The sequence below is a fragment of the Vulpes lagopus genome, chromosome 1, assembly GCF_018345385.1.
Source record: "Vulpes lagopus strain Blue_001 chromosome 1, ASM1834538v1, whole genome shotgun sequence".
In the NCBI taxonomy this organism is placed as follows: Eukaryota; Metazoa; Chordata; class Mammalia; order Carnivora; family Canidae; genus Vulpes; species Vulpes lagopus.
In genome coordinates, this window is record NC_054824.1 from 14,533,678 (window position 1) to 14,544,253 (window position 10,576).

Below are 10,576 nucleotides of genomic sequence, written 5' to 3' on the forward strand. Positions count from 1 at the left end.
CTGCAATATAAATTCCACGAGGTGGAGAAGGCCCAGAGAAAGAAGGCTACAGATTTATCATAGTATGATGCATTTGCAATATGGATTGTACTTATCTTTTTATTTGCCACAGACAATGTAAATTAGGAACATCTGAACGAAGATTCAAATAATTTAGCATCTGCAGCCCACTATAAAATATGCTGCTCTGATGCCTAGAGTGGAAACAGGAATTTACTGCTTTCTACCTCTAATGATATGATTTGGCCTGGGGTCCCAGAGGTAGCCTGCCACCAAAGATGAACCAGGAGCCATCATGAAGGAAAAGTGAGGAAGTAGCAGTGGATCACTTACCATTGTCTCCTCCTCTTCTCCCGCTAGTGCTCTAAAGAGCGTATTGTTCCCTGGTTGAGATGTCAACAACAAACAAAACCCTTCAAGGGGATGAAGTTTGGGGTAATGATGTCATCAATCCACTTTTCCACCTTCGTGTTATTTATTCCTCTATTGCTGAAATTCAAAGGTTTCAGAAATGTAAGCTCAAATGAACATTTAAGTTCAGATAAATATGAACGATTTGGTGGGATGTCCTTCATGGCTCGAAATACTTCGGGTTGGGTAACTGTCCCAGCTCGTTAAAGGAACTTTGTTGTGCTTGGAGCGCAGTGTGAGTCACCATGGTGATAGACAAAAAGGAAGAGGAACTACAATAAGCCTGGAAATTGGTCATAGATTTTAATATTTGCTTTCCTCTTCAACCTTATTATCCTCCCTTGACAGGTGAGGAAGCTGAGGCTTGGAGATTTTTAAATGACTTACTCTAGGCCTCTTCCCAGACTTTTCATTCTGTAACAAAGGTGAAACACCACAATTGAGTTATGGGTAGAGCTGTGGACACGTATCAGGGTGGTGAGCCCCTGCCCTTGGGTGCATTGAGAACCGCTGTGAGCCCAGGAGCAAGTGTTAGCTGTGAAGCTGCCATCATGAGAATATCAAATTGGGGGTGTGATGTTGAGGGCCAGAGAGTTTTGAGGCAGAGAACAGGGACGGGAAAGAGAACAGGAAGAGCTGTGTCTCATCCTGGAACTTACTGTGTGCCGCTGAAGCCAGGAGGGCGGGTAGCTTTCAGCCCTGGAGGTGAGAAGACCAAGGGAGGACAGCACTCTCCTCATTCACTCTGAGTGTCCGGGTGCATTTCTGAAGTGGTTTTCCAAGTTTTCTCATTACACAACAATTCAGAAAGTTTGAGGAAAAGCTGCAGACTCCCTAAGGCCTGAGAGATTGTCTCACTCTTGTTTCTTGTGTCTGTCTGGGCCATTTTTTTCCCATTGGGGGCAGGAGGGGCTTCTCCTTGCTGCACCCATTTAGCAACAAACAACAGCTGGCTAGTTTTGATCCAATTATAGCTACTAATTTGCAAGTGGCTCTGAGCAGACCTGAGATATCCCATGACTTTCTCTTAGCTGTGTGTCTTAGGTTCAGAAAGTGGAAACCTGATGTCCCTCTGGTCTCCCAGGCTACTATGAGAGACTCGGCTTAATGCGGAACTGATTTCTTTCTTTGAGCTATAATAGCAAAGCAAGCACTTCAAAAAGACCAATCCATCTCCTCTCCATAAAAGGTTAATACCCTTCAATGTGCAAAAAATAAAAAAGGAACAAGCTTTTACTCTTTTCATGGCAAGCACCAACTGAGAAAAGCAATAAGGACCAAGAGCGTTTGAATATCCTCTTTTGCAATCCACCCATTATCCATTTATCTGATACTGCAAGAGCTGGGGAATGTGCATCCTCCATGTGGCTCGCCTGTAATCTTGAGCTTGCTTGCACTTGGCTGGGGTGGGGGCATCAGGAGTGGTGAGGAGAGATAGCATCCTCTGTGAATCAGCACCCCCAGCCCTCTCTAGGAGGCTGGCCATGTGGGACTCTTGCTTCTGGGTGCTCACTGTGCAACTTCACATCAAAGCCAAATCCCCCCATGGGCATTAGGATCAGGCATCTGGGAGAGGAGACACTGTTTTCAAGATGCAGGTGAACATGAACTTCTGAGAGCCTTTGGCACGTTCATCCTCTCCCACCCAGTCCCAATTTAGGAGATTACGAACCCTTGTGTTATTAGTTTCTCTTTGCCCTCACCTGCTTTCCATGCTGTTCAGTCAGTCGGATGCAAAGAGCATGCAGTCACTTTTAGAGGGAGGTGCTTCTGGTGAGGAGAGGGGGCAGGAAATAACTGGGAAACAACTAGCTTAGTCTCATCACTCTGTCCTTGGTTCATGACTAGAGACCAACTATTGGCTTGGAATACCAAATGGTAATTTTTCAACACAGAAGTGGCATTAAAAATATTGAACACATTGCATTGACATTTCAGAGAGTTTGTTGTTCAGGACTGATAGCAGTTATCAACGTGGACCCTGGAATAGGGAACAAGGTTCCCTATTCAAATTCCAGCTTTGTCCCGAACTAGCACCATGACTTAAGGCACTTTGCTAAACGTCTCTTGGTTTCCATTTTCCCATCAGTACAATGAAGATAATAATAGAGTGACCTCACAGGATCTAGAACACTATCTGGCATGTAGTAAATACTAAGGATGTGTTAACTGGTATTTTCTTATCATACGATAAGCTTCCTAATGGAAGCTTAATTTAATTTTATTTCGTGATACCATTTTGTCAACATTATATAGGTCTATTATTCTTCTTGCTGGAAAATGATTGAAACAAATTCTCTTAGACTCAAAAAATAAAATTTTCTACAAAAACTAACTTGTGCTCTTTTTTGGATTGAAGATTGTCCCCCATTGATAACTGTAGTTTCTATAAAATAAACATAATTTCTATCACATTTCTGAATTAACTCTCACAGGGTATCACCAGGGAAGAAATAATTTGCTAGTGTATTTCATAGGCCTGACAAACACAAGTCCCCCTTTAGATTTAAATCACGTAGTATTTTCTTCCTCTTTATAGGTTTATGTTTTGTGGGGTTAGTTGGTATAAGCTTATTACTCTTTCAAATGATGCTCCCAGGGTGTCTGCGTGGCTCAGTCAGTTGAGCCTCCAACTCTTGGTTTCAGCTCAGGTTATGATCTCAGGGTCATGAGATTAAGTCCTGCATTGGGCTCTGTACTTGGTATAGAGCCTACTTATGATTCTCTCAGTCTATCTCTGCCCCTGCCCACTGCATGCTCTCTCTCTCTCTCTCTCTCTCTCTCTCTCTCAAATAAATAAATCTTTTAAAAAATGAGTGAAATGATACTCTCAATTTAATTGATTCTCAGGATCTTCTGCAAAATGAGTGAAATTCTAGATCATTTTTATTTATGTATTTATATTTATTTTTATTTTTAAAAAAGATTTTATTTATTTATTCATGAGAGACACAGAGAGAGAAAGAGAGAGAGAGGCAGAGACATAGGCAGAGGGAGAAGCAGGCTCCATGCAGGAGACTGATGTGGGACTCGATCCCAGGTCTCCAGGATCACGCCCTGGAGCCAAAAGGCAGGTGCTCAACTGCTGAGCCACCCAGGTGTCCCTCTAGGTCATTTTTAAATGAGAGCTATGAGATACATAAATTGTGAAGAAGATCATGTTCTTAATTGATAACACAATAGTGTTACCAGGTTACATAAAATATCTCCATTTCTCTTTTCCATTTTCAATACTCTCAACAAAATAACTAAGAGAAGCTGAGGTGAGGTCTAGGAGAAATAAATAGCAGGATTATTAGAAAATGTAGAACTTAATATTGCTCTGGGACTTTGATTTTATCTTCCTACTGTGAAGGATATTCTGTTTTTCTCTGAGTCCAATGAAAGGAGAATGTGAAATAGATACACAGGTTTTGAAAGATCTGTGGAAAGAATATTTTACAGCCTCACATGGGGTATTTGGTATATAATGTGCCCAAGATTTGTAAATCCATAAACAGTAATTAATGAAATATCTAACACTTATTGAGCACCTCCTATGGGCCAAGCCATGTATATATATCTATATACATATAACATATATAAATACCATTACTTTGAAAGACCATAAAGACATTGCTTTCTCTTTTCATCTTTACATTCGGGTAACTCCCTTATAAATGCCCTCTGTATCAAAATGGCTAATATGAATAAGGATGTCTTGTTGCTGCAGAACCATGTTCTCCTTTCCTCTGCGCATGCTGCTAGAGTCCATGTTCTAGCCTCTTTGCATCTAGGTGGGGCCATACAATTAAATGCTGGTCAATAAGAAGTGGTGAAAATGATATAGGCTGTGATCTAGGCCTGGCCCCCCAAATCTCCTGCACTTACCTGAGCTCCCTTTCTGCAGGCTGAATGGAGAGGATCCAGTGATGGACTCCAAGGCCATAGACCATGGAGAAGCTACTAGATAGGAAGAGTCTGAGTCCCACACTGGTGAGCAGAATTACTCCCATACCTTGTCCTGTGACGTAAATGAGAAACACTTTCATTGTGTTAAGCTCACTGAAGTTTTGGAGTTGTTTGTTATACCAGTTAACATTTTGACCAAAATAACTAGTATAAATGCTTCTTTACCAATGTAGAAATGACTCACAATAATAAGTGGAATTAACACCTATTGAGAATTAAATGCAAGGACTGAAGCTTAGAGAGGATAAGTTAGCAGACCGAGACCACAAGCTAATAAGTGATAGAATCAAGATTGAAAGCTGGGTAGAATGATCTTGACACTCATGCACCGAACCATTTTATTTTGATATCATCTAAGAAACATCTCATTTATTATAATTATTTTTGCATTATGGAGGTAAATCATGGGGTAGAGTATCAAGTAATTTTTTTGCCCTAGTCATTCATCATAGAAAATGTTGCAATAAGTAACTACAAGTAACTAGAATTTTCATCGCTGAAAAATCTCAGTCCTTAGGTCATTGAAACCTATTTCAGCACTTACAATGATGTAAATAGATATGTACCTAAGGATACAATGTCCTTAGGTCATTGAAACCTATTTCAGCACTTACAATGATGTAAATAGTTATAGTTTTGTTTTTTTTTTTCCTACCTGGGCCAGGATACCTCAACTGAAAGAGACATTATACAGTAGGATCTACCCACTTTTCTGCTATTGATTTGGGGGGATACTTTTTATTCCCATTGGTTCTACATCTCCCATGTGACTCTCTGCACCCCAGCTGTCAAGGGAGTATAGCCTCTGAATCCCAATGGCCAAGGTCCTAGTCATGATGATGGAGGTAGTCTGCTTGAGTTTGGGTGGGTGGGGCCAGAAGAAATTCCAGATGAGGGGCACAATGGTTCTCTGTAGCTCTGTGCAGTTTTTCTCCATGAGAATCCCATCTTTGTACTTATCTGTTAAGCTTCCTGAAGATCATTATTTATCTCCTAAGTAAAATGTATACGCTCAAACTCCATTGACCTTGAGGAATTTTAAGTATGATTGTATGTGGTCCTTTCAGAAAAACAAAACAAAACAAACAACACCTTTAAAGTGTTAAAAAAAAAAAAAGTTTCTTTCTCCTTTTTTGTAAAGCTAAATTAGAAACAAAAAGATCTGAAAACTCTGGAGGCTATACATATAGAAATAGTTTTTTTGGGAGCCATATGTTCCTCTTTGTAATACAAACGTGTCGAAAGAGCAAATATCTGCAAAAAACAACTACAAAGAATACCATGCGAGTTAATGCATATCAAGCCATTCAGTCATGAAAAAAATTTGGAGTAACCAGCAGTGGGTCTGACCAGACTCACTCTCTGCAGTGGTGATAAAATCCCAGATGCTGTGCCAGCCGTGTGTGTGGAGGCTCCAGGTCGGAGGCACCCTTGGGATGTGTGTGCTTTGGGAGAGGACGAGACCAGCTCAGCTTTGCCATTTGAAAGCTTTGAACAGCCTGTTTGGAATGCTAATGGGTTATACTTTCTGCTTGTAGAGAAGGATGAGTTTTCTGCAAAGAATTAAATCATTCCCTTCCCTCCCACCCTCATCCCCTTCCCCACCCACATCTTTCCAGTAGTAGATCTATCAAATTCTATCAAATGATTCTTTCTGGACTGATTTTTAGATTCATATTTGGAGAATATATGCCACAATCCACAGGGACCTAAGGAAGGCATAATAAGGAAAGCAGGCCAGATTCAAAAGGGGTAACATGGGAAAGTGCTCAAAAGGTTCAAAGGGAAGAGAAAGGGAAAGAGGGTCAAGAGAAGACGGGAGCAGGGGAGCCAGTGGCTGTGAATGTTGTCCCTGCAACCCTGAAGCACAGAGATGAACACAGCAATATCAATATTAGCTGTGGGTTTGACTCCAGTTATATTCATTTATATATAGGACACATATTGCAAACAGCAAAAGCTGGGGTTTTTGTTTTTTTTTTTAATCTGACAGGCCTTCCGAGGGAATTGTGTTAACTAGCAATTTCACACATCTTCAGCTGAATGATAAATAGTGTTAAATGATGTGCCTGAAGCAGAATGAGATTCTCAAGGGCCTCCCACACTGTTAAGGGAAGAGAAGTTTATCTCATTTAATGCAGTGAGTGTAATGTTTTGCAGTCCTGACTTTGGAAACTGATAATCCCTAGATAGCGTATGTATATGATGACCAGGGTCTTTTCTTAACCAGGATAGTCATTTCTAATGAGGCTGCTAACAGTTCTTACTCAAGGAACTCTTGAGTTTCTCTAACTTGTATTTCTTCTCATCTGGAAGTGGAGCTTTTCAGGGTGCTTAGTTGTGTTCTCTGGGGTTGATGTGGAGGCTGCTTTGCTGAGGACCAGAGAGGAAAAGTGCATGTTCAGGCTTGCCGCCGAGCATTCCTGTCCCTCACGCACTGGTAGGCCTCTTCTCGCAGGGAGCCTGTGCTAATCATACCCAGGCTTCTGCTCTCACCCGATGCTTCTGTGTCGTCCCAGGAACTCTCCTTGAATTTGTTACCAGCCCTAGCTTCTCTCAATCCTTCAACTTCGGTTCTTGCATCCCAGCTGCTGAACCTTTTGTTGCCTCTGTGGTTCCATAAACAGAACCGTGTAGTTAAGAGCAGAGTCACCTCTTTGAAAACCAGTGTGTTAATTGACAGCATATGCGCTGTTTGGAAGCCAGGCGAGGCCATCCGTGAGAGAGTGCAGCCCAAGTCACCTGGCAGTGTGTCCACGCACGGACTGCAGCAAGGATGCTGGAAAACCTGGAGGAGAGCTTCTCTGGTACCACATTGGGACAACCTGGAATTCTTTCTCTTCCAGCTGAAGCTGGATGGAAACCGATCCTCAAGCACCTACTGTCTGTTGAATGCTAAGAGGCTGGTCCAGCACCGGACCTGACTGGTCTACACAAACATTCTCTGCCATATGCCCCTGGTTTGGGAAATCTCTGGATCCTACAGTGTCTATCAGACCTGGCACCAAGCTGCTATCACAGGACTGAAACATTTTATTTTTCATGACAATTTTATATCACTTCCAGACTCTAAAACTTTTTTCCATTTTATTGAAAATTCTTGGTTTACTTGTTGGCAGATCAAACGCTGTTCCTAAGTGCACATATTTTAAAATTAACTGTCCTTTAACTCCAGTGAGCGAACCTGGTAGGGAAGCTTTTTTACCCCCAACACAAGCTCTTTTAATTCTTCCTCAACTCATGAATAAGGAAAAACTCTTGTTCTCAGGCCCTGCGAATTGTCTCTCTACATGTGGTATACAGGGTGTGTGTCTGACTGCTTTCGGAGGCAGTCATTTTTCAAGTCTTGTGTTATTAGTGAATTTTGTGTGTTTCCTAGCCTTTGTTAGCCCACTGATTTAAACTGCAATTTAAAGTTTGAGGATATTTACTTTATTTCATGGGGAAGGTGAGTGATCTTGAGACTAAGCCGAGGAGGCACTTTGGTTGTGTGTACAGCTCGGGGCAGCATCAGTTTTCTCCCAGACTCTGGATTGGACAGACTGATTACTCTGAGGGCCCCACTGTGACTCCTTTGGTTGAAAACCTAGCTGGCTGTGTGACCTTTGAAAATTTACTTAACCTTTTTAAGCCTCAGCTTCGTGGTTTGCAAAGTGGGGATGAAACTAGTACTTAATTGTAGGGTTGTCAAGATTATTAATTGAGTTATTACACCTAAAAAACCTAGAACAGTGTCTCAGAAAACGTTAGCAATTATTATTAAGGGGGACCATACCTGAAAGATTATCTTAAAGGCATTTTTCTTTTTTTTTTTTTTTTAAAGATTTTATTTATTTATTTGTGAGAGACACAGAGAGAGAGAGAGAGGCAGAGACACAGGCAGAGGGAGAAGCAGGCTCCATACAGGGAGCTGGATGTGGGACTCGATCCCGGGTCTCCAGGATCATGTCCTGGGCTGAAGGCAGACACTAAACCGCTGAGTCACCCAGGGATCCCCTTGAAGGCATTTTTCATATTAAAAGATTACTTCATGTTGTCAGACAAGAGGGGAAGAAGTCTCTCATTGCATCCTCTTCTCTGAAGTGAGATTATGATGTTCTACAAAGCACTGCAATTCTACTCCATTAATTTGCTCCTTAGGTCTTTCCATTATTAGTATTAGTAATGGCATTTGACAGTCTTCCTACGTCTGTGGGACTGTATGGCCTGTTTGCTCAAGACACAATGCTAACTCCTTAACCCCTGTGCTACCTATGGCTCTCTGGGAACTATCTCTCAGCTCCACAGGGTGGGCCTTTGGCAGTCCTATTGATATGCTGTTACTTATCTCTTTAGCCAATGCTGTCAGGACACCTGACATAAAATAGAACAGTCACATTCTTTCTTCCCAAAATTTGGCTTCGGGACTAAGACTTTTAGTCCCTGCATGTGGCTGGTGTGGTTGGTACTGTAACGTGTAAACCTGGGAGCCATAGGGCCCCCATATTGGGCCATTGGTGCAGAGAAGTAGAAAAAGCCTGTCTGCAGAGAGAGAAAAGAATGGAGCAGACAAAAGAAGCCAAGATGTGATTCAGAGGGATTCGAACAGAACTGACCCTACAGAATTCCTGGTGGCTTGGCAGTTCTGACTATATTCCTGCCTCTCAGTTTTATGAAGTCTTCTCTGTCTATATAATTAATGCCCTATTTTTACTTAAGGCAGTTAAGTTGCCTTAAGCAACCAAAAACCTTAAAGACTCTTGGTTCTGATCAGTGATGATTTCAAATCAAGTTCACAGGTCCACTGCCACCAACCCACAGGCCTCCACTACTCACCTGTGACTTCTGCCATCCTATTGCTATTTATCTATTTATATATCTATCTATCTATCTATCTATCTATCTATCTATCATCTATCTACTCAGTTATTCATCTATTTTTGGTGCAGTGGAACTTGATCTTCACATCTATTTCAAACAGTTGTTTTGTTTATTTGTTTTTTTTTTTAACACCTGGAACACTTGGAACATTTCATCTGGTTTAGTTATACAAATTTGGAGTCTAATTTTATAATTGAGCTGAGAGTTTAAGAAATGATGATTGATTACATTTAGTTATTTCTAACCCAGTGTTTGAGACGTATCTCAAATTCTATAAAGAATACTTGTAATAGTGCTAATTCATGTTTAAGAAAGAAGCTGTGTAACATTTCTGGTGTCAACTAAAGTCGAATCTCAGAGCAGAGGAATCCTCACTTTGGGCAACCCAGAAACCCAGACCAGATGGTGGCTACAGCCCCATTTCCCGAAGTGTATTCCTTAGAAATCTTGTTTTCAGATGTTAATGAATGTAATGAATAAAAAAGGTCCATGTGCAAATATTCTGTGAAATACTGAATTTAAACACAGTTCAACTCTTTTCTTTACTGAAGCATTTTAAAGACATTATACAATGATACACATTGTAATTCTCCATTTGCTCTAGAGTCTTAGTCATTCCTGAACAAATTGACCATGGAATCCTTTTTCTGTAGACAATGTTTTTCAGGACAAGTGTCCCATGGGACATATTCTGGGTGTATTGTTGTAAGGGAAGTACTTGGACAAGGTTGGCATTGCCTGGTGTCTCTTGGCTTGTCCTGCACTCTTATTGCTTACACATGGCTCTTTCCTGCCAAAATTCCTTTAGAAGAATAGGCATTTTTTTTTAATCGGTACCAGCTTTTAATGACACTGACAATAAATGAAACAATACTACTAAAAGCACATCTGGGGATACATACATAGATTACCCCTACTATATTACAAAATCCTTGCAATGTCTCATTCATTCTTGGGTCTCTATGACAGGGCCTATCGATGCCTATTATATCGGTTGAATTGAATTATTAATTTGCTGAAGCTCTAGAATTAAATATTGTTCATTCTTTCAAAAATTAGGAAACCACATTTCTTTTTCCTTTTTTTAAAAAATTTTTATTTATTTTTTTTATTGGAGTTCAATTTGCCAACATATAGCATAACACCCAGTGCTCATCCCGCCAAGTGCCCCCCTCAGTGCCCGTCACCCCACATTTCTTTTTCCAATGATAAACTCCTTTAAGACATTTATTTTAATGTAACAAAAGTATAACTCAACTGGCTGCCTTGAGTGGCACCATTTTAATTTTTGGAGATTAACTGCTTTACTCTTTTTTACAAATTTCTTTCAAATTTAGTGAAATATCCGTTATGC